Here is a 24057-nt window from a genome sequence, read left to right as displayed (position 1 = left end):
GGCTGGCTGGCATGTGGTGCTGGGGGATTGAACCGCGGTCCCTGTACTTTGTCAAGCTTGGTCCAAGTAGGTGCTTTAGACCACTGAGCCATCCCGGCAGCCCCAAACAGCAATATTTGATAGATGAGTTGAAGCACATTGTGGTGGATTATTGTTAGTTTTAAGTTAAAATCCTGCAAATAACAGCCACAAAGGACAGTACACAGCTAGGAGAGCAGGACAATGTGTATCTCAGATGCACTTGACCCGCAGCCCATACATAAATATAACTTCCGTTAGTCTCTGTGGTTTCACTGGGCAAAATAAAGTGGGACACATCAGGTCCAAGAATACACAGAGAAGAAATGTAAGCTGCCACTATGGCAATAAAAATCAGGAGGAGAAAAGAAAAAAAAAAAGCTGGATTAAAGCGGGGTGGGGGTGCTTACTTTTTGGAAAGATAATTAATTCTTTAACATTTTACTTCTCATCAAATGTGCAAAGGGAAGCAGGGGAGTTCCCCAGCCATCTAACCAAATTAAAACTTCTACTCATAGCCTGGAAACTTCGATGGGTGTGGTTGGAAGTTTCAATTTCAAGTGAATATATACACATTGTAATTTCCGGATGGAGTCGCCTATACCTTCCCTAAGGCATCCACTAGCAGCATCTAGGGTGGTTGGCCTATTTCTGTTTAAACACACAACTTAAAACCTCCCCAGTCAATGTCTAATGAAGGGAGGCCCACGAACTCTAAATCTGACTTCTTTATATCAATCAAAATATCCCGTGAAAGATCACCCAGAGGCAAAACTTTCATCTTCACTCTTCCTGAGCTATACCAAACATCACGTTAAGCAGTTCAAATTTAGGGGTGAAGTAGACTTTTGGGTGTTTGTTTTGAGGTTGTCTGAGGTAAAAGAGGCAAAGGTACATAATCATATATATGGGAAACATACATTAGTCTGTTTAAGGGGTTTTTCCTAGGTGAGATGGGCTTTTGAACACTGCAAACATAGCCTGTTTTTCTAATTTAATAAATTCTCATGTTTTTCAATGCTCACATGACCCCATAATCCCATCATATGTCCAGTTATCTACAGTTAACTTTATACCCAGAAATAGCTTTCTGTTTTGTTATGGGTTTTGCAGAAATGAAACTATTGATGAAGAAAACACTATAAGCCAGAGTCTTCAAATGACTGGGCAAGAGTGCAAGAGAAAAAGACAGTATTTCATAACACTGCGGCTTTTTCCTTAATGCAAGGAGAAACCCACAAGATCCTCTAGCTTGTCCGTAAGACAAAAGGGCCACCTCATCCCAGCCCCTTCGCTTCCATCAAGAACAAGCTGGAGGAACCTAGCCCTCCGAGCTGCCCAGCCAAGGGACAGGAGCCCAGCGAGGCAGCACCTTGACAGGCTGTGTGACTTGCCGCTTCACTGTTGCAACGTGTCCGCATGTCACAGGAGGTCTTGGAAGCAATCCCATTATTTTTCACTTCTCCACAGTGCCCTGTCCTCACGATGACACCAAGACAGCATATCTGAGCGCCTGACCTGGGATCTGTGCATCTCCACCGCCACAGGACCTCATCTATGGAGTTCTAGGTAGAGACAATGTCCTACTTCATGACAAAACCTACGGCAGGCAGGCCAGAGACCGAGTGTGCTCCACTCATGCCTGATGACGACTTCTGCTCAATGGAAGGTCAGGACTGCAAAGCAACAAGCGCAGGACCCAAAACTGTTGTATGGATTCAGCAAAGAGATCTGTCTGTATCAGAAGAGTTACCCTCAGGGCCACGGAGATGGCTCAGTAGGATAAGCGCTTGACTGGCAAATGCAAGGATCTGAGTTCAATCCCCGGTTCCACCAAAAAAAAAAGAGTTACCCTGCCCAAGAAGGGGAACAGCAAACGTGCTTCTACGACCTCGAGCAATCTGACGGCAACCAACAAACTGTCCTGGAATCCTGGGTTCAGCAGCCAGCAGGTCACTCAGGGGGCCCTGGGAAGGATGCTGTTCAGCATATGGGTGCCTCACCGAGGAGGAGACACACGCCTGGGAACCCCACGCAGATCTAACTCCTTCCTTCTCTCTGTTCGTGACTCTAGGGCAGTGGTGGTGAACCTATAGCGCGTGTTACTGTGTTTTTCTTTTAAGACAAAAGATATTAATGTGTGCGCTGTTTTTTCTCAACTAAAACCTCAGTACTCAGGTTTTCCTGCAATGCTGGCACTTTACAATACAGACGCGGGTTCTGAGTTGCAATTTGGGTGCTGGTCTCTTAACGGGTTCACTATCGCTGATCTAGGCTGACTTCTGTGGTCCTCACATTTCTCTTTTATTAGCTTATCAAGCACACGCTTCCCATTTACAGCGGTAAGTCAGCACGTCATCAGCAATTAGAAAAATCAAACAAATACCATTATCTCAGAGGGAAACATCGAGACAGAAGGACTGAAAGAGACTAACACCCAACAGTCCAGATAAAAGGGACGCATTTATTCTCATAACTGCTTGTCTAGTCTGACCCCAGCAAAGAGGCAGGCTGGCTAGAGAATCAACTGACAGCTCACTAACCTCTACAGCAAACTGTCAGACAGATGAAAACCAGAGGAGCTTTACATTAACATGGGGGGGAGGGTAAGGATTTTCCCAAGAGGATTATAAACACGGCTCTAATTAAATTAAAATGCTACAGACACTGATATTAATGCATTCAAGTGTTGTAGAGGGATAAACTGCCGGTGGAGGTCAATGATGTGATTAAAAACCTCGTGATATGGTTACATTATTGTTTCGATGGTGAAAAAAATAAAGCATCCTGCTTTCACTGGTTTGTTAGGCGCAAACTATCAAACCAGCCGGCTGAACACAAGCGACACGCTGCAATTTCTGAGACTCACAGACATACCTGTGTGGAGAGTGGCAAACTAGGAGCGTGTATGTGTGTCTGTGTGCAGGAGCCGTGAAGGCTCTAAAGCGAGAGAGGAGGTCGAAGGTAATTGCAGGCAAGGGTTAAAATGAAAACTTTACTAACCATCACGGGAAGTTTTTGAGTGTGGCGGGGATGGAGTCTGATCCTAGACTTTTTGCCAGAACAAGTAGCAAATCCAAATTAATTTGCATTCCCTCTCCTCACTCCTCCCCCAAACCACGAAGGGCCAATGAAGGGTACTCATCTAATTCTGCCGAGGTTTTAAGCTGAAAGCTTAGCAGCTTGCGAATCTGTACCTTCCCTGTCAAACATGCTTACCCAGGCTAAACAGTTTATAATATCAAAAAAAAAAAGTCACTTTCAAAATTGTTCACCAAAGGACTTCTATACATCACAGGCATTCTCCTAGCGCATTTAAATACTTGTGGGGTTTTTACATTGTGTTTTTCCTTTCCAGTACTAGGGTTTGAATCCATGGCTTTGTCACTGAGCTATACCCCCAGCCCTTTTTATTTTGTTATTTTAGAACACAGTTGGACCAAGCCACTCAACTGCCCAAGCTTGGCTCAAATGTACAATTGTCCTGCCTCAGGCTCCCACAGGGCTGGGACTGCAGGCAAATGCCACCTAGCTAAGCATGTGTTCTCATAATACTATGACTTCCAAGAGACTGGAAGTTTTAGAAATTTAGGGCTTATTGTTAATTAAACAGTAACTTTCTAGAAATAAAGACAAAGCATCTGGGAACTGGGAAAAACAAATGTTGAGAATCTGCACAAAGATGGCTTTGCAGGTGACCTTAAAGATTCCTGAACAGTACAGAGGAGCTGCTCTTGATTGAGTAGCATTTTCTAGAAACTGCCCTGTGCCCGTTATAAAAGCCACGATTATCCCTGATGACATCTCAAGTTTGTGTTGAGAGTTGGAAGTTGAGGAGGACAAGCACCCTGAGAACACAGCAGGGACCACCTGCATGGAGCCAGGGTGAACTGCACGAGCATCTTGTATCCACTTGGGCTTCGGTGCCTACAGCAGTAATGAGCATCTGAACCCAAGCCGGACGGCGAATGGCAGGCACCAAAGACAAGAGCCGTCAAACCCGCCACGTTCAGCGCTGGAGGAAAGGCTCTTTTCTACTCTGCAGTTTTAGAAAAGCTGACACCCTACTTTAGCTGATCTCTGTAGACATCTACAGAGACGAAATCTCCCTTGTGGAAGCTATTTACTGAGATGCACTGAACTGCCTGAATACACAATTATTCTGAATATTTTTTTCTGGCTACAAAATGATTCAAGGAGACCAGGGAAGTAGCTCAGCAGGTACAGTGCCTGCCTGGCAAGTACAAGGCCCTGAGTTCCATTCCTGGTACAAAAAATAAATAAATGAAAATGATTCACAGTAGTGGTACTAGCTTTCATTAAATATGCTTTTATTAACAAGTCACATCTTCAAAGCTACCAAAAAACTGAATAAACAAAGAAACTTGTCTGCCTTGTTTTTTTAGATTTTTGGCTTTGGGGATACAAATAGATAGATACAGGAACCTAAACTAACATACTCCTGAGAATCAGTTTTCTTTGCTTCAAAAAAAAATTCCATTGAGTATTTTGTCAATCCCAAAATTCAGTGAGATTAAAAACTTGAGAAAAGATGCAAATACAGGCATACTTCATAACATTTTTGGAATTTCCCCAGGAAAAAAAAAAAATCATACCCAAAGACCTGGGATAAGGAAGAACATTACAGAGATTCAAACATGAATTCTGAAGTAGAAACCAGACCCAGAAGTGAAGTTGAGATAATTTCTTGCTGTTCCCTGGAGATTCCAGTATATACCTAAAGCAGGCGGCCAAGTTGGCTTTCTTCTGGGTGTCCTCACCTCCAAAGAGAAAGTCTCTCAGGAGAGTTTTTACAACCCAAATGGTGTTTGGCTTTTAACAAGCTTGCAAGCTTGCATATTTGCACTTTTAGAAAAAACAAATGGGATAACTCTATGGAAATGAAGATGGGTGGAGCCACATTCCTGGGCCCTAGGTCTCCTCCTTAGGCTACCCGGATGGCCCATTCAACATTGGAGCAACAGGAGAGGACATGTAAGCCAGACTGCACTCAGTGCTGGCCGTGCAAGGTTGCTCTGCTGAGCCTGGCTGCACCAGGGTCAAGTCCCTTTTTATCTAGAAGTTTTGAAGATGTTTCTAGGCCTGACATTTATGGAAATGAAACAGTCCTTTGCTTCACTTCTATGACAAGTGACATCCTAAAAATCAAAAGACAGCAGATTGCAACTCTCAAATGGTCACAGATCAACATATCTTAAGTCTGTCTTTTAGTCTTTTATCCAGATCTATTATCTATTCACAGAGAGCCTGGGGCTGGGGATGGGGCTTAGGACCTGCAATGAAAGGTCACTGGGATTTTTTTCTTCCTATGACTTAAATACTTCAGTGTTTACCTTGTGCTCATTATGAACCAAACCTATACTTAACAGGTATTAGTTATATACTCTTTAAGTCTTAGAACTTATACAATGATTCTAATATTCACAATTCTATGTAGGGGCTGGGGTAGGGTGGTAGAGCACTAGCCTAGCATTCAATGCCCAGTATTGCAAGAAAAAAAAAAATCTGTGTCGTTTTACCCACATAAATACACATGCACACTCACACACCTCTCAGAACATATGTCCCAATTTTGGTTGGAAAACAGTCACTGTAACCATGAGGAGAGGAAGCTGGCACTTAGGGGAGCACATGGTAAAGCTTTCCAAGGAGTCTGTGTTTCATTTCAGCCTCCCAATAGCACAGTTAGGAAGGAGTCCTTATCTCCATTCCACAGACAGGACCCGATCTGAAGACCACAGGGCTTAAACAACCCGCTCAAGTCACCAGCTGAAAAGATGGCATGGCTGGGCTTCGGTTACAGGATGGTGTAACCTGACTCCCTGCTTCAACTAAAGAAGGGAAGGAGAAATTGTGTTTAGGTAAGATTGCCCATTCAACAATAACCTCATGACTCGGGAAATTCCAAGAGATAAGTTCAAGCTTGGAATAAGGAATATTTGGAATATTTTCTTGCTCTGAATCCACCCGTATTCCTCACAGGATTCTACTGAAGCTCCCAAGAGCCACTCAGCAGCCACCTCCACCACAGTGGCTACTTTCTTAAGGCTGTCCTTTAGACTATGGAGAGCACACACTGAGGGGTAAACACACTTAGCCGCCGCAGGGGAAGGACTAAACATGATGTATGAGAGAATTTCTCTATGAGAGAAACACTAGAATCCCCCCAGGGATGTGTATTTACTCCAGGACACAATCAGTAGGGACACCACGGCATCTATAGGCTGCTTGTGTATATGATAACTTCACTTTGTATAGAGATCTCTCAGGTACTGTTGAGTACAAATAGATTACTTCTTATCCCTAAATGCTTTAACAATAAGAAGCCATTTCTCTCCTTCAGTTCCTTTCCATTTATCCAAGAGCAGCACATCTAAACACAGAGGTGAGATAAACAGGAGCCACAAGGAGAAAAGGACCCTGTCAGCGTTTATTTGGTGCCAGGAACAGGCAGATCTTTGTACCAACATGCTAAGCCCGCTTCAATCCAAGCCAGGCCAATCCAAGCCAAGCAGAGACGAAGGCACTGAGGGCTTATGTGGCCAGTGTCCTGCAGAGACTCAGAGGGTCCTTGAGATTTCTTACTTCAGCAAGAAAAGTATAAAAAGAGTTAAGGCTTACTTGCTGTATTAACTTTCCATGGCTGTAACAAATTCAGAGATAACCAACTTCTTGTGAGAAAAGGTTTATTTTGGCCCCCAACTTTGGAGTTTCTTTTCCAGGATCAATTTGTTCTGTTGCTTTGGGACTGCGGCATCACGGGAAGCGTGCATGGTGGAGTAATACCGCCCATTCCGTGGTGGCAAAGAAATGAAAGAGAAAAAAAACCAAAGGGCTGCTATGCTAGCTACCATCACCTCTGGGGACACCTCCCCGCCAAAGACCTCCTATTAGTCCAACCTCTTCAAGGTTCCACCACCTCCCTGCAGGGCCCACTCTGGGGACTAAGCCTTGAACACAAGGGCCTTGGAGGGACCCAAACCACAGCACCAGTATAATCACAAAAGGAAAGACCAGCAATACAGACCTGTACCTTAGAAGAAGGGCTTTTCTCGCTTCCCCCCCCTAAAGCTAACAGGTCTTCAGGTACAGAAGTTGCTCTAAAAAAAATTTCTGCCCCAGGAAGGAACTCAGGACGATTCCTTTCTAACACCAAGACTCTGCTTCCACACAATGTCATACTCCCTGGTAAGTCAAAGCTCATTAACTGCAGCGTGTTTGAAGCTGTATAAATACAATATGAACACCCTGAGTGCCTTCTCTTTCAGTTAATCCCCAAAGTCCCCTAGCTGGATACTAGGGTTCTGCTGAATACAATCTGCAAAAGCACCAGCTTGTACAACTAGGAGTATCAAAGCAAAAACTCCCATAGACTTTTCTTTTTATTGTTCGAATTTCAAAACATTTAAATTAAGATCCTTTCCATTCCTGAGATGCCATGAAATTCTTCTGTGAATTCCTTAGATACTTCAGACATGAATAAGAAGCAGAATCTAAAGCTGGGATTCCTTTTAATGCCAGGCTTGTGGTTTCCAGAGAGTACTATGGGGTAGGCCTAGCTTTAAAGATGCATGAATGGTTAGCTCATTTGGCTGGAACCCAGGGCTGCCGCATATGCAGGCAAAGTTACAAGCTTCAGCCCTGGATGGGAAAATTTAATTCACGGTGTTCCACGGCCCCAGACTACACCCGTAAGCCCTGCCATAACGTGAGCGATGGCTTTTGCTCTGAGCAGAGATCAGACAAGCTCAGCAGCTCACCACTCCTAGAAAGAGCAGGAAAGTGCATACGGCACTGCTTCGGGAGAGGAAAGGTGGTGTGGCTTTATTTACACAGAATGATCAGGTATCCCTTTGGGAAAAACTAAAGCCTTGCTGTTGGATTTACCCAGAAATGGCCCTAAGCTTCTGAACCACCTTAGAAAGAGGGTCACGAAATCCTTTTTTTCCTATTTGTAGCAGCAGAAGAAATAGGTACTTAAAATTAGCAGCAGCTAGTATCCTGGGCACGACAAAGTGGCCAAGTTCAGCTCTTTATAACTGCTTTTTCCTCCATTAGTGCTATTCCCTTTAATGGTGTGGCTGTTACAACTAGCCAATCTGCATTGTCCCTGCCTGGGGCTAACAAGTAATGAACTGAGAGGAGTTGCTATTTACTCCTATCAAGGGTGCCATTAGGGATGCTTCTCAATTTCTCCCCACAAATGAGCCAGGCCTTGCCTGAAAGTGCCCCTGTCACGTGCCTGCTCCTGTACACCACTCGCTGGACCCTAGGGTGAAAGCTGCCCCAAGGGACTAAGAACTGGGCAGAGGAAAGGCTGAAGGTCAGATACCTGCAGACAATAGTAATCCAAAGGGTTCAGCCTGCACAGGAACTAGGAAATCCTCCACCCCCTCGCCTGCTTGCTTTCCCTGGCCTGGTGGACCCTAGACCCCCCTCACCACCTCCTCCAGCAGCTTTCCTCTTTCTCCGGCAGCATCACTTAAAGTTCGGCTCTTTTTCATTTCTTTAAGGGAAATATCCCACAAGTCTTGCGAAAGAGAAACTATGGTTCAGACCTACAATCCCTGGGAGCTGGTAGGTGGGGGACGGTGGGGAGAGGTGGCTCAGACTTCCTTTAAAATTAAAAAGATGTCTTGCCTTTTGATTTATCTTTATAAAATGTCTGTAGCTTAAGCAGACCACCCAGGTCTTAATAAGAAACTTTAGGTTTTAAAGAGCAGAAAACAGAACTAGAGGAGAAGGCTTATGTTCTAATTCAAATGTGGATAATCAGAAGCACACAGAAAGATGCCCTGGACTTTTGTACCACAGTACTGCTGCCTGAGCCACCACGTAGTTCCTGTAAAACCCTAGAGAACCCTGACTGATCCTGCAATCGCACTGCCCAGTGGGGGGGGGGGGGAGGGGGGCCTGGGTTACAGCCACTTCCACTGTCAAACTGAAGGAATTCCCCAGCCCTACAAGATCAGATAATTCCTGTATCACTTTAGCCTGAAAAACCAATATAACTGGGGAAAGCCCTGTAAACTATATCTAAAGGAACAAGCATAAATTAAATCTGGGAAAGATATATCCTCTAGAAAATGTTTACCACCAAAATAATATTCAATCAAACCAAGCAATATCGTACTTAAAAAAGCTGTGTAAAAGAAACGAGTTGGTATCTCAGAGTTGCTGCCTGAGAAACTGGGATCACAGGCCCAACTTTTACTGTTACATCATGGTATCTCAAAAATAAATTAGGTCAACTCTTCAATGTTCATTCTCTTCTACAGTATTTTAACTGTTAAGTCAAAATATCTCTATAAAGGCAAGGCATAATTATAATTAAGAGAAGTTCCACAGAAACCATTACTTTTATTACTGATTATTGTTATTATTTTTGTCTTTTGGGGACAGGGTCTCATTTCTTTAATGGAAAAAAAAGTTCAGGCTAGCCTTAAGCTCACTTTGTAGCCCAGGCTGGTCTCAAACTCAACAACATACCTGCCTCAGTCTCCCAAGCACTGGGATTACAGGGGTGTACCACCACGCCTGGCCTCACAACACATGACTTTTTAAAAAATGTTTTTTCTTTTTTTAAACAGTGCAAAATAGTATTAAAACTGAAAGATTACAAGTGATACAGAATTTTGCTGAACAAAATAATATGAACTTCACAGTATTTGCTATAAGGCACAGTGTTGTGTTCCAACTAGTTGTTCATGTTACCAAATACATGCATGCCAAATTAGAAGAAAAAAAGAAATACATAAAAAACTAAGAAGAGAGAAAGGACCAACAATTGAAAAAGGAGACAAAACAAATTAAGCATTACCTACTGCTTTCCATAGACCTGCAGAAATCCACAGTACAGTTGTCTAAACCATCCTGCTTATATACATAAATATATTTCTTTCTCCTACTCCCTCTGCTATCCTTCTCAATTCAGTAATCCCTTCCTTTTGAATAGGCTCATTCCCTGTCCTCAGTATCTACTGTACCTTCAGATTTTATTTTTCTCTTTCAGGTTCTCACACTAAGGAGACAATACGATGTTTGCAGATGCGGGTCTGACTTATTTCACTTAAACAGTATGGTCAATGGATGTAGCTAGAGAGAGCATTACTTTTAAGGTATGCTTTAAGAATTAAATGTCTTGCCAGGCATGGTGATGCATGCCTGTAATCCCAGCCCTGTGGGATGCTTAGGGAGGAGGATCATAAGTTTGAGCACAGCCTAGGCTACTTAGCAGAACCCTGAATAAAAATGGTGGGGGGAGAGGTTGGGAAATGTAACTCAGTGCAAAGGTCCTGGGTTTAATCCTCAGTACCTTAATAAATGAATAAACCTGTCTTGATGTAAAAGGATAAAGTAACTTAATAATTGAAAATAAGATTGAAGATTAACAGTAACCTCCTTACATGACTGAATGAGAAATGAAGGCAGAAAGTATCCTTCCCCATCTCAGGCCCTACAACCCTATAAGTAGCATATAAACAACCTGACATATTATCAGGAATGCTGAATGCCTGTGTTTCCACTTCTAGGAAAAAAAAAAAAAAAATCCAGGCTGAGGAGATAGCTGGGCAATCTAGGCACCTGCCTGGCAAGTGCAAGGACCTGAGTTCGATCCCAGGATTCACATTCCATGCTGGTCACTGAAACCGGCCTGGTGGCACACACCTGTAATCCCAGCATGGGGGACGCTGAGACAGGAGGATCACTATGAGTCTGAGCTATGTAGAGAGACCCCGTACCAAAGTAATTAATTAATTAAAGAAAAAACCAGAAGTAGCAACTATCTCAGTAAGTCTTTAACTATACCCATCAAAAACATTTAATATTTTTGATTCTTACACCTAAGACTCCTCATCAGAAAAGGCAACCTCCCTTTCCCTGTCTGTGGTCACAGTCGGAAAGTCCTAGCAATTTTGTTTCTCCACAAGTAACTACCATAGCAGGTTTTGCGGGGAAGGTGAACAGTAGTTCAAAAATGCTATTGGAATTAACACCATTCTAAAACATGAACTATAGAATGAGAATCAAATATAGGAAAGAGAATGATGGGGGGTGGCATGATGTTGACCTTGATTAACAGAAATTAAGTGGCCTTGCTGGCCATGCCCCTGGGACTCACTGAGACAGCAATTCAGTCTGGGCGTGGTAGCACATGCTTGTAATCCCAGCACTTGGAATTGGGCTGTAAACAGGAAAACTACTATAAATCCAATCTAGTAATGAGACTCTGCACACCCTGTAGACTTTTCCCTAAAATACAGAAAAAAAAAAAAAAAAGAAAGAAAGAAAGAAATTAAGTGGCTTAAAATAACAGGGAAGGAGCCAGAGAGATAGCTCAGCAGCATAAGCGCTTGTCTGGCAAGCACAAGGTCCCGAGTTTAATTCCCAGTATTGCAAAAAAAAGTAAACTCGCACACTATGCTTTTACAGCTTTGTTGTTACAACTGGTACTTTATCTCACCTGAGAATCCATGTCTTCATTAAACTTAGTGCTCAGTGGCATACGAGAACTATGCCTGAATTTCTACATGCCTCAGGGACTCGGGGTTAGTTAAAAGAGTTTAGGAAACACTTTAAATCAGGGACTCCAAATCGTGGCTGCAAGTCAGAATTTTCCAGAGAAACTCAAAGAAATTCTAGTACTCAAATAAATCAAGAGTACATGGGGACAGGAGTCAAACATCAGTAATCTTTCTCGGTCACTGTAATATACAGAGCTGAGGGTGAGAAATCACTGCCTTAAACTGAGACATAAACAGACTAAATCAAGACATATAGTAAAGGACTGTCGTTCAGATTTTAGACAATCTGCTAACTGTCCTACTCTCCTGAGTAAATTGCCACCGTCCTACCTCTAACCATAATATGGAGATTACCAAGGTAACGAAGAGTTGGGGAGTGACTTTCTGACCTACACCATCACCCACAGGCAACTGCCTGAGATCCTCGGCAGTTCTCCGAGCGCACCCCAGGAAGGCTGCTCCCCCGCCCTTTCAGGAGCTCTGCACAGAGCTTTCCCTGGGCGCCAGCTCCACTAGAGGTGTGTGGCTGGGGCAGGGCTAGGCTAACAGAGCAGGAGCAAGGGGAGGAGAAAGTCCACGCCCCTTTCTTCTCACCTCTAGAGGCAGCATGTCTGTGTCTGTGTGTCTGTGAGCTCAGACCCCCACATACCCTTTTCCTGCTCCAGAATGGCCCCACAGCGAGTAGCCTGAAGACTGGAAAGCTACTGCTACCTATTTGAGGAGAATGAGCGTAGCTCTCAGGGCTGCAACAACAACAAAAATCAACCATTACTTTGGGATACACTTTTTCCCTGGAAGTAACCTGGCTAAGGCTCCGGTAGCTCTCCGAGTTTTGCACATTGCACTACCAAGTGGTTACAACCCAAGAGATGCCTTTACCTCCAAGCAGCTAACTTCACCATAAAATCTTGGAACCCTACGCTGCTACCAGGAAGTGTGGACCTGCTAGGGCTCTTAACCAAGGTGAAAATGCTCCTGTGATGTGTCTTTATATCCTCCTAACACACCAGAACTAGCACAAAATCGACTTGACAGATACAAAAACTGAGGTTGAAGGGTTCACAAGATCCCCCAATGAGCCTCATCACTAACTCTAGATGAAGCTAACGTGCCCAACTCTAGTGCTGCCTCTTTCTCCAAAGCACAACTTTCACGCATGCCATGTGTAAGATCTGCAGTCCTCCTGAGGAAACACTGTATACCAGGTAAGCGTAGATCACTCAAGAACCTAGACGGACTGGGGATGGTGGCACACAATCCCAATCCCAGCTCCTCAGGAGGCTGAGGCAAGAGGATACCAAGTTCCAGGCTAGCCTGGGCAACTTCGTGAGGTTTTGTCTCAAAATAAAGAGATGGAGATATAGCTCAGTTGTTCCTGGATTCAATCCTGGTGGAGGGGGGCAGGTGGTAGCTGACTTACTAACCCATTTTTAATGAAAATCTTATCAAGATAAAAAGCCACCAGAAATTAGGTACTTCCTGTAAACAAAACCTTCAACAGTTTCCGAGCATCTCAGCACTACATTAGTATTTTACCTCTTATTTCTTTTTTATGTATTTCATATAGGGTCTCACTACACAGCTTGGACTTGTGATCCTCCTGTTTTCAGCCTCCCCAGCGCTGGGATTACAGGTATGCACCATCACACCCAGAGACTCTGTGGCTGGCTCAGCATGCCCGGGGGTGGGTCCAGCGTGGCATGTGGTGCCAGGCCCCTGCGCTTGCCTAAGCAGGTGCTCAGTTCACTGAGCTAACTCACCAGCCCTACTGCCTATTTCCTGAGGCAACATGAAGCTCTCAAACTGAGAGGATCGTGGCATGAGCACAGCTTTGACATCTGAAATTCTCACTCAGGTACTGAAATTACTAGAATGGGCTGTAATTCTCTTCACACCTTAACAAAGCAATCTGCAAGGCACGCTGTGACGGCAAGCCACTGCACACAAGTCAAGCCTCAGCAGGAGCTGCCCCAACAGTCCTGACATGTAGCTCCCACTGCTAGAATCAACAGAGGGGAAGAGTTCAGAAGTTCAGCAACAACATTGAAGGAGGGACTAAGAAGCGTCACTTGGAGCTAGTAGGGTTGAGAGGACTAATGTTTCGAATGCAATGGAATTCCCCTCTGGTTGGGTTACTTTATAGTCCTTACCACCAGTAAATGAAATCCACGCTGACGGTCACTGAGATTTCTCCCTGGGGAAAAGGTGAAAGGATCAAACAGACACAAATGACAAAGCACTGCTGCAGTTCTTTGTTCCTGGGAGAATTGGTGGTTTCTGCGTAGGTAAAAATGTACCTGAAAATCATTCTGCTTAACACAGGCCAAGATGTGTTCTCAGTTAACCTGCTCTTATTAAAACCTATTTTCCAACCCTTAATCATCATAAATGCATCCACACAAAACATCATGTTAATAGAACAGGGAAAGTGACTCCCAAGCTTTTTGTAGTTAATCAGCTTTCCCTAGAAAGCCCTATAAGTTGTGATCAGAAATACATTGAATGCTGCTGCCGAGTGGCACCCAACAGAAACCAGGCTCATAGAAACATTACAGAGCATCCATCTCTGCATTCACTGGCCCTGGCGATGGGTGACTTCCGGCCCTTCCCCAAAGTCAAAATGATTGTGAAGAGTAAATGTTTTAAGCTGATTCAGAACACTGAGGCAGGCAAGACAGCACAATTTAGATGTCCGAGAGAATTTCCAGAACTACTGGAAGCGGTGACCAAAAGGATGGGGTACATTGTGTTCAAATCAAGTATTTTGAAGAACATGAATGGCAGCATGTCTTTTACTGTACCCATTTTTTAAAATTTAAAATTCATCATATATTCTGATCATATCTCATTTCTCGAGACTAAATTTTCACTGGAAATATTTGATCTGTACTTGGCTTTCATAAACTTCACAGTTGAAGGGCTGGCGAGATAGCTCAGTGGACTAAGCACCTGCTTAGGCAAGTGCAGGGACCACGGTTCAATCCCTGGTATCACACGCTACACAGGCCCTGTCCCGCCCACACCCCCCGGGCGTGCTGAGCTGGTGACCAATTCAGGTTGTGGTGGCACATACCTATAATCCCAGCGCTGAGGAGGCAGAGACAGAAGGACCACTGTGAGTCCAAGCTGCATAGTGAAACCCTGTACCAAATACATAAAACCATTACCATTGCTCATGGTCCCCACACTGTACATGGCAGGTGCTGTCCCCATGCTTCTGAAAGCATCGGAGATTGGAGACAAGATTGGAGACAAGACAATGACTACACATGAACCATGTTCTAAGTCCATATCCAAACCAGAAGTCATTTACAGAGAAGAATGAAAAGGGTAGGAGCACTACACAGTTAAGGCTCCATCAAGTCAAGTCTGTCTATTAGTCTCACAACTACTTAACTAATTTCCCAAAAATTAGAGCTGAGAAACAAGTTTACTCAGGGCTCCACTACTGGAAGATTCCCCTCTCCTCCCTAACACAAACAATCACTGTGCACTGCAACCCTTTCTTACTGGATGGTTCTTGAGCTTTGCCACATATGCTTCAGAAGATACCTAGAAATACAACCCAGCAACTCTTAAAGCTCCAGGTATCTTGCTTGATACTATTTTTATCAACCAGCTAGAATTTGATCCAAAACATAGAGGCTTAAACTTTTGTGAAAGATAATTTGTACTCCCCGAGAGAAAAGGTATGTATTTAATTAGGAAGTTGAAAATATGGTGTGTGTGTGGGGGGGTTGTTTTATTATTGACAATTCTATATTGACAATTCTAAGGCACTTTGCCTTAATTCTTTCACAATTCTAGTCATCCTTATCTACTTTCCTTCCTCTTTTCCTAAGGCTGAGAAATAACAAAAGTCTATGCCTGAACAAACACACTCAATACTTCCTCCACACTGATTCTTCCCACTAAAATGACGAAAGAGTGACGGGGGAGGTGCCGAGGTGAGTTTCCTGGGCTCATTATGAAACAGCAGTGACAACTGTGTTGACAGACTATGAGCTTCTGAGTAAATCCATACAGTTAAAATACATGGAAAAGGGGCCGGGGAGATGGCTCAGTAGAATAAGCATTTCCCTGGCAAGCGCAAGGGTCTGAGTTCAATCTCCGGTTCCGAAAAAAAAAAAAAAAAAATTACACGGAAAAGACCATACCAACCACAGAATATTATTCTTACACAATAGTTTCCACTTTCTTGCAGACCCAGGATCCAAGACAAATGCTGGTCCCCTTGTCAATTTCTTTAGTCAAGGGCTTAGGAAAAATTAATATGCATCTTCTCATTACACTGAAACACTTTTATGTACATTACATCCCAAGAGACAGAAGCACTGGTAGTTTTTTCTCACTTTAGATTAGAAAAAAATTGATCCATGTGAGTGTCAGAGACCGTGATCTTGTGTCATATTTAGATTACAATGCAAGAGCTAAGAGAAAACAATTCTGTGTTTATGACTCTGAGTGTCCTACGATTAAACAACACTTCCATTTGTTTTCAACCACTATTAGCAAACGTTCTAGTTCAATACGGGTATTCAAAAAACTTCTTACAGGGCTTGGACTTCATTCTACCCCAGTGCTTTGTGCAGGAAGGTCCCTCCGGGAGCACCTCTGGATGCAGCCTCAGGGATCCCAGTCAGGGTTCCCTGTCCTGCCTCTGGACTGTCCCAGCCCGGCCTGCCTGGCCCCTGCTTGCCTGACCTCGCCAGACTTTGCCTTGAACTTGGATTGAGATCTCACGCTTCACAATTCCTCATTTATGGGCCAGTGCCTCAGTGGAGTGCGGACTTTGATTTTCTTGTGTCCACATGCACAATGGTAGCCAACCTCATCTTTATCTGATTCTCAGGTTCCCAGGTCACACAGGAGCGCCAGGCTCTCCCAAGTACCCAGGAGGAGAGGTTATCACGAAAAGAAAACTCCCATGACTGGGGGCCTTGGCTTTCTTGCTCTCACCTGTTGTACCCAGAACAGGCTTGCAGCGGACACCAATCAAGTATTTACGGGAAGATAGGCTTCATTAGACAATTTCACTCAAAACATTTTCTAATGCCAACACAAAGGCATCTTTTGGCCTATGTTTTCTCATCTAGGGCCATGCAGTCACTGATTAACATTTTCAGTCCAACTGTCTACAGAAAAAGTCTTGCTATAAGCCACCAGCTGTGCCTTACTTCTTACTTCCCCCTCCAGGACAGGTATTAGTTGCTCTATTGTCTGGCTATTTGACTGGCTTTTAAGACTTATTCTGGTCTGTTCAAAGATCCTAGAATAGCCTACCTACGGGATCCTATCCCACGAAGTCTGTTATCTCTCAAGACAGATACTGTATTCTGGAATATGTTCATTTTTGTTCTAATAACACTATCCCTCAAAAATAATTTTGAATTACCTCTTTGAGAAGTATGAAGTCCAGTTATCAATATTTTATTTAAATTATTTTCACCTGGCCAAAAATACCATCAAATTTACCCTGTTTCACTCGATACCAAATGAGATCTGTCACTTCCAAAATTTCAGTCCCACTTTAAGGATCAAAGCTGTCTACTACCATAATCTTCTATTTAATGTTTCTCTCCTAGCTAGTCTAAAAATGTGGGTGTGCACAATATGATTGTGTTACTGACCACACTGCCTGAGCATTGCAGATAATTCATATTTGTTTGGTAAGTGGACAAGCCAACAATCTCACAAACTTTACAAAATATTTTTCTTTCATTCAACCAACATGTGTGTGACACTTCTAGTAGCTGAGAATGAAGTGAGTAAGAAGAAAAATATCTTCCTTAAGGAAATTTTAGTTTAAAAAAAAAAAAAAAAAAAAAAAAGAATAGCTATCATTCATCATCAACTCTTATGTGACTGACATATATTTTTTTCATTTAAACTTTCAAAAATCAAACGAGTATTCCATTTTAAAGGCTAAAAGCTTGGAGTTGAGCAATCTTACATGTCTTGTACAATGTTAATAAGGTCAGAACTCAGAGCCTACTAATAAATCTAGGTCCTTTCTTTGATTATAACAAGCAATGGTCATACAGTTCAACTAAATGGTCTTTCAAGGCGATGACTTTTGAAACACTGATAGGAGATGATATATGGGTATTTGCCTGTTTCTTAGCCTAACCTCGTACTACTCAAGAAATCATCCTAGGTGACAAACTCTGATTTTGCCACAGTGTTCCAAAGACCAACTCCTACAGCCCTAGCTGACATGGGCATCCAGAGCCAAGGGGTCAGGCCTGCCCTATTGATGCTAGGGTGAAGGCACTTTTATAGACAGGTGACTTGGCAAAAAAAAAACAAAAAACAAAAAAAACTAGTGGGTGGGCTAAGCACCAGATAAACCCTGGCACCTGTATATCTGGAAACATGAAATGGGGCAAAACTCTCAACTTTGGGGCATATGCCATATTCCATAAATTATCAAAGTCATTCTGCTCATTCTTTTTTTTTTTTTTTTTTCAGAACCAGGGATTGAACTCAGATCCTTGCACTTGCCAGGGAAGCACTTAATCCACTGAGCCATCTCCCCGCCCCCCCCTTTTTTTTTTCATTCTGCTCATTCTTAAGCAGAAGATAAAGAATGGACCCCTTGAAATTTCATTTCAATGCTTTTAGGCGTATTCCGAATCTTGGCTCTGGCATCTACTGCATGACTTTGATGTGGTCACTTCTGAGACAGCTCAGTGGCTCCCTTATGCTAGGCTTAGCATTATCACACGAGTGCACAGTGGACCATGTGATAAGACACACAATGGCTTGGTAAAACTGTATCTGTTACTGAGTTTAAGATACTTTCAAGTTCCTCTGCAAATCACCTCTTTCAAAGCAGGGGGAAAAATAGAACGAAAACAAGAAGATTGAAATCGAAAGGCCTGGTTCCTATAAAGGTTATATGGCGGGAGAAGCGGCTGCAGCCAGGTCTGCATGTCCTGGCATAACTAGATAATCCATCTGTCTGGATCAGGTACACAGGTAAGGAGAAACACCTCGAGATAATTCCTGTAATGCCACTATCCGTGCTCCATCCAAAGGGAAAAGATACATTTGCTTCTTTTGTTGGAGGCTACAGATAAAAACATCAAGCGGAGGTTTTCCTGCTGTCTGCTATGACACTCCATACAGCTGGCTGCCTGCCAGTGTCAGTGTCACATGGATTTACAAATCAACTCTTCAGTGCCGCCGAGCATAAGCTGAGGATGGAGATGTGTGTGTGCGTGCCAGGGGAGATACCTGCATCCTCTTACGATAAAGATATTTCATTTCCTTCACTGAGGTTACTAGTTCTTGGCTAAAACCATCTCTGTCAGTTGATTCCATAATCATAGAGAGGTGGCGTAGCCTTGTACAAACTGTCAGGGGGAAGGCTGGTAAAATTACTCATCAGCACCCACTCATTGGGTACCTCCCCTGCACTGTAACTTACACCTTTTCTGCAACCACTGAAATTAGAAAGGGGCAAGAAAATGGAAACAAGGATTATGTCAAGGAGTGAAAGGAAGGGATAAGGGAAAAGGAAAGAGGTGAATACAGTACATCATGCACCATTTACAGTGTTCAACACTTAAATACTACAGGTTTCTGTTACAAAGGGAGAAACCAAGTCTCAGTGAGGTTTAAGAGTTTCCCAGTGTCAGTCAAGTGGCGCTAGAACTGGAAGCAACATATGTCAGACTCCAAAGCCATCACCTTGCTATATTTCCTTTCTAAAATTTTCTCTTTAGTAAAGATCTTCAGTCAGATGAAAGTGATACCCGGAGCTTGGGAAAATGGTAGAAAATATAAAATATTTTTGAAAGTCCCAGCATTTTGCATGGTGATTACAAAGCTGGAATTGGGGAATTTACACTGAAGAAAGCATCTTGTGGCCTCCAGGGTCATCCTTGAGGCCCAGGGACAGGGTGTCTGGACATCAGCGGTGCCCTGGATCCTCTATAGGCAGAGGCGAGTCTGTTGGGCACAGCCAGACTGAAGCACCACTGCAGCCCCCGGACCAGCAAAGCACATAAATACCACAGCACAGGGCAAAGAAAAAGGTGGGGTAGAGTATGAGGGATGTCCGTACCCTTCCTATGTTAAAGGATTTATACTTGAAAGAAACTGTCTTCCTCCTATGCACAGCTCATCCAAGGACACAGTCTGTCTTAACCATTGTCCTCAAGGCTGGGACTCCTGACACCACAACCTGAAGGAGGAAAGGCTTATCTGGGCTTACAGTTTTTACAGGTTTCAGTCCATTAGCAGCTGACTCCAAGGGCAGAAAGAGCATGGCAGCAGAAAGCTGTTCAAGCCAATGGTGGCCAAGAAGCAGTGAGAGAAGAGGAGGAGCCAGGGATGGGGATTCAGCCTTCCAGGGCACACTCCCTTAGCACCCCGCCTTTTCTAATCAAGCCCTATCTCCTAAAGCACAAGCTGCTACGATCTTATCAGTGGATCAATCCACTGGGGAGTACGGCCCATGACCCCGTCACCTTGCAAAAAGTCATGCCACTGAGTGCATGAGAGTTTGTGGGGCATTCTAGTGCTAGAGCAGAATAGAATCTGTTTGCTTTTGGCCTTTGCTGCTGTCAATTTCCTGCTTCTTTCCCCATGGTGAGTTTGGGCAGGAAGGGCCCTGAGAAAACAAGAGCAGCATCCTCATTTTTTAGATGAAAAGTCCAAGACTAACAGAAGTTATGTGAGATCACACTTCTTGTTTCAGAAATCAGGTAGTTATCGGTTCTTGTTTTCGTTTTTCACTATGCACTGCATTAAAGACAGAGAGGGCGGACAAAAAATAAGAAACCAGAAATTTTACTTTGTGAGAGCTATGCTTATCTCCAATTCCCCCTCATCCTATGACTGCATGCTTTGAATCTTCTATCAAAAGCATGAAAGATTTGTACTGATTCCCATATAACAGTCTAGGTCGGTTCTAGAGCAGCTGCCAGGTGAAGGGAAGGACTGCTGGGTGGAATGCTTTCTTTTTCTGAAGAGTTGCATGAAGGGTCTCTGTGTCAGTGACCGGCCCTCTTGGTTTGCCTGGGGTTCTGGGACATAGGGTTGTTGGTGATAAAACCATGAAAGTCCCAGGGAACATGAGACAGTCAATTACCCCACTGTCTCTTCTAGGACTCAAATGAGCTAATGAACCAAGACACATAAAATACACTTAGCAGCAAGTTTTAGCTGGTACAACACTGGTAAACGGTAGTTAACATTTCCTTTTTTTTTTTTTTTTTCCAGAAAAGAAGCAGGATGCAAGACTAATGACCATAAAGGGCTCTGAGCCCTTGGGGAGAAAGGTATTCTCAAAGTAGGAAGTGTTAAGTCCATAAAAGAAACAATATGAGAATGCAGCCGGGCTTTTTCATGCCTCACAAGAATGACTGAGCTGCTGAACACTTCCTGCTCAGGCCCACGTTTTTATGAAATTCCCTTTTACTTATAGGCCAAGAGAGCAAAAAGAAAACTTTTTTTTTCCTCTCTCTTTTCTATTTTCTTAATAACAGAGGGAAATTTCAGAACCTCCAAAGACTTCTAATAGTTTAACAGGCTCTTGCTTTTACGTAGAAGTATTACAGAGAAACAAACCACACTCAATTTTTTTTCCATAAGCATCCCAAATTCTTGCTACATAGAATTTCGGGTAAGTTGAAAACCATCTGATTAGAAAAGATAAATATATGCACTTGCAGCGCACCAGAGTACTCAACCATCTAGTTACCTTTTCAACAAAACAATTCTTCTATTAAACCCTTTGCTAAGTGATGACCATACAAGGTGTGACAGAAACATACAGTGAATGTTTATGTTTTCAAAATAATTTTATTATACTAAAAAACATGTGGCCATTATCCCCATCAGAACAGCCTTCACTTGGAACACACCTATCTCTTTGGGAGCAGACCTGGACATGCTTTTCTTTTTTTTTTGCGGTACCAGAGATTGAACTCAGGACCTTGTGCTTGCCAGGCAAGCACTTATTTTACTAAGCTATCTCCCCGACCCCCAGACTTGCTCTTTTATGAGTGTCTTTAGTTGCACTGTCCTGCTACCTCCTCAGTGTCCTGAACTGATTCAAAATGTTTACTTTTTGAGGTTATTTGACTTCAGGGAAAAGTCACGAGTCATGCAGCGCCAGATAAGGACAACGGTAATGTTTTCACAAGCCTGCCTTTCTGCTGGCTAACATGCAATACAGACTTTCCCCACATTTTTTGTCACACCTGCTAAATGCACGAACGAGAACTTCTAAAGCTGCTGCAGAAAGTGGTAAGGATGATGCTGAGTAGGTTCAAATCAAGGAGGAGCATTTTGAAAGAAATTACTGGTAGTGTCTCTTTTACTATAATACATTTCAAAATTTTTACACATTAAAAATGAAATATTTCAATTGTCCCCTCTACAATACCGAGTAATAAGACATTTTATTTTATTTATCCCCATATCCTAACGATCAACAGCTGCCTTTGGGACTTAGACATGACTGCTCCTGCAGTGCAGAATGAGACCTGCCCCTAAGGGAGAAGGCTACACTGAATATCACTTCTTATTCAGCAGTGCCACAAAAGGGCAGCTTCACTTTCACCTTTTCTGGGTCACCAAAGACACCCGAGGATGCAGTAGGCGAGGCCCAAGATGTGGTGGAGGGGAGATGAAGCAAGAAGATAGATCCACATGTGGAAAAGACCCTCTCCCACCAACTCTGGTGTCCTGGGGTACAATGGCAACACTGTGACATAACTGACTGGGGAAGGGAAACCAGCAGCTCCCTGAAGGGCCAGAGGGCCACGGGAAAGGCTTTTTTCCTTTTACTTCTACTCTGAACAACTGATTGCTGTTTCCTGCAAAGCAAAAGGAAGAAATCAAATCCAGCTCACGAATCACAAATCCACCACTCTGCAGTGCAGAGAGTTGCTGACACCACTGTCTGTATCTGAGGAGGGCGTCTAAAGGCCTAAGATGAGAATATCACAGGTTAGCAGGTTAGGGACAAGTGTCAGGGGACCACCCAGCAAGAGGGCCACCTCACCAAAGAGTCTAGTCATTAAACTTGGCTGGCCACCGGCTGCAAAGAACAGAGCTCTCTGGGGCTTGATCACCTGCACCTTTGTACATATTACAATTGGCTCCTTTGAGCTTGGTAATCCCAGGCCAGAGCCTTACTGGACTTCCTCTGTTTACACAACACTTGTTAAGCAGGTTCTGCTGCTTTCGGACCACTTTTTCTTTCTAGACACCTGTAAAATGTCAAAATACAAAGAAACAAGAAGGGGATAAGGTTTTCCCACCATAATCCCAAAGTTTTACAAAGGCACCCAAGGAGGGCCGCTACTATTCTCTTTGAATGATGGCGCATGTTTTTAAGGACTGGTTGTAAAGGAAGAATTTTCAAAAGTAAGACCGAAGTCAACTTTGACTTCTACCATCGTTGCTGGCCTCCTTCCAGAGTGAGCAAAATGTACCTCTTGGAGCCAGCAGCAAGTCCTGGGGCTGCATCAAAAATTTTCACTTGTACCAAAAAATTCACCCTAGAGTATCATGAACTCCTCTATTTTGCAGATCTAGAAAATGTGGTAGAGAGTAACGAAAATACCTTTGTGAATCAGCAAACATCCTTGGGACAGAACCCAGGACAGCTTATCTTCCTACTTTAACCCACGCATCCGGCACACCACAAGGAAAATGGTTATTCTTTCTCTATAAAAGCGATGGCCTTCTACTTCAGGCATGCAAGGTTAAAAAGAAAAAAAAAAAATTCTTAAAAGACACTATCTTGTGGACAGAAGAATCGATGACATAGTAACAAGGCCACAGTTTCCTAGTCATCAAGATGGTATCTTAAAAAGGTCAAGAATGTATTGGAGCAAGAGTGCAAAGGGCCTTCCCTTTCCCCTACTTTGAGACAGCCATATTGAGATTGCTTGAAGATTAAGGGGGCACTCATCAAACTGACAGAAATCACATCAAAGAGAACTGGGAAAAAGGAGTAGGAAAAGAAATGTAGAAATGTGACAGGAGTGGCCAAAGAGTATCAGTGATTCAGACAGGAACCCACTCAGGTCCTAGGAGAGTTAATCTGTAACAAACATACAACAGCTACTACCACGTAGCAAACCAACACCTCACCTGTCCCAAGATGGCTGCCTGACAGCTCTAGGGACCTTCAGAAAGATTCTTCAGAGACAGGCTCCAAAGCCTTTGAACAGGTCAGTGCTCCCACCCATGGAATATACCCTGGAGATGAGATAAAATCTAGAAAATACGGGCAAAGTTCAACCTATAGCTGCCCCTTAAAGGCTGTGAGCTGGCACACCTGGCCAACTGGCAGCTGTTTCCTTCTTTAGGAGCTCTTACCTGCCTGAGCAGGAAATAGAGATAAGGCCAAAGCTAGTTCATGGGGCCTATGGTGGTTTCTCACACTTGAGCAGAACCCAACAGAAACAGAGCCTTAACCTGTTGCTTCAGTTGAGCAGGTCACAGAGCCATCAAGAACAATAGAAAA

The 24057-nt window shown here is 43.4% G+C and overlaps 1 protein-coding gene across 3 annotated transcripts in view; it reads right to left on the bottom strand.

Moving 5' to 3' along the window:
* The window catches only part of Etv6 (ETS variant 6), a 228327-nt gene that overhangs the window by 134998 nt on the left and 69272 nt on the right, over nucleotides 1-24057 (bottom strand). The gene's annotated exons all lie outside the window — the stretch shown is intronic.

The sequence above is a fragment of the Octodon degus genome, unplaced genomic scaffold (genome assembly GCF_000260255.1).
Source record: "Octodon degus isolate 3935 unplaced genomic scaffold, OctDeg1.0 scaffold00012, whole genome shotgun sequence".
NCBI classification, from domain to species: Eukaryota; Metazoa; Chordata; class Mammalia; order Rodentia; family Octodontidae; genus Octodon; species Octodon degus.
Note: the sequence above shows the minus strand (reverse complement) of the source record. Positions and strands in the feature narration are given on the sequence as shown.